Source organism: Arachis duranensis, chromosome 6, assembly GCF_000817695.3.
Source record: "Arachis duranensis cultivar V14167 chromosome 6, aradu.V14167.gnm2.J7QH, whole genome shotgun sequence".
Classification (NCBI taxonomy): Eukaryota; Viridiplantae; Streptophyta; class Magnoliopsida; order Fabales; family Fabaceae; genus Arachis; species Arachis duranensis.
Window position 1 is genome coordinate 37387919 of NC_029777.3, and position 1215 is coordinate 37389133.

The window sequence follows — 1215 nt, forward strand, 5'->3', positions numbered from 1 at the left end:
TTCTTCTTCTGAGACTTCCTTCAATATGGTGATGGCCTTGCATTCTTCCCATCTCACTCTCTTTTGTTCCCCTTTAGGATTCTTTTCTGTGTCACTGGGGAACACTGCAGTTGACTTGGGGGCCTGTTGAGATAGCTCTCCTACTTGAGACTCCATCCTCTTGAGTTTTTCACCATGGTTCCTTAAGGTGGATCTCACATCTTCCCTAAAGCTTTTCAACTCACTTATGTCCTGACCCATGTTTGCTAGCATTCCTTCTATCCTGTTTAATTGATCTTGAAATTGTTGGTTCGGATTAGGTTGGGCAGGTTAATTATTTTGTCCATGATATGGTGGTTGGGAGTAGGTGTTTTGTGTGGCTTGGTATGATCTTTGGTTGGAGTTTTGATATGTGGAATTGTTATGTTGGTTGGGGTTGTAAGGTTTGTGGTTTTGTGGTTGGGTTTGCTGGTTTCCCCACCCAAAGTTTGGGTGGTTTTTCCAGCCTGGGTTGTAAGTGTTGGAATGTGGATCATATGGTTGCCTTTGTTGATTTCCCACATAGTTCGCCTCTTCCCAATCACCTCCTTCAATGCTTACTTCCTCTTGATCTTGTGTGTGTATTGCAGCCACTTGCTTTGTGTCTAATTTCCTGGTGAGCTCTGCTAGTTGCTTGGCAAACACCTTGTTTTGGGCTAGGATTGTATCAACATGGTTCAGCTCCATGACTCCCTTACTGTTGTGCCTCTCTGAAGCATAGTAGTACTCATTCTCAGCCACTGTCTCAATCACTTCAATGGCTTCTTCCACAGTCTTTTTCTTGTTCAATGAACCTCCTGATGAATGGTCTACATCCTTCCTTGATTCATAAGAAAGTCCATCATAGAAAATATGCAATTGCACCCAGTCATGGAACATGTCTGGTGGGCATTTCCTTGTCAACTCTTTGAACCTCTCCCATGCCTCGTAGAGCCTTGTCAATTCTTTGAACCTTTCCCATGCCTCGTAGAGGGTTTCACCATCCTGTTGTCTAAAAGTCTGAACCTCAGATCGAAGCCTATTGACCTTTTGTGGGGGGTAGAAACGTGCCAGAAACTTACTTTCCACCTCATCCAAGGTTGTTAGGCTCCCCCTTGGGAATGATTCCAGCCACTTAGCTGCCTTGTCCCTAAGTGAAAATGGGAACAAGAGCAGTTTATAAGCATCTTCCTGGACTCCATTGGACTTCACAGTGTC

The 1215-nt window shown here is 44.4% G+C and overlaps 1 pseudogene; it reads left to right on the top strand.

Annotated features, from left to right (window-relative positions):
• Nucleotides 1-938: 938 nt before the first annotated feature.
• Nucleotides 939-1038, top strand: LOC127740360 (uncharacterized; annotated as a pseudogene).
• Nucleotides 1039-1215: the final 177 nt, after the last annotated feature.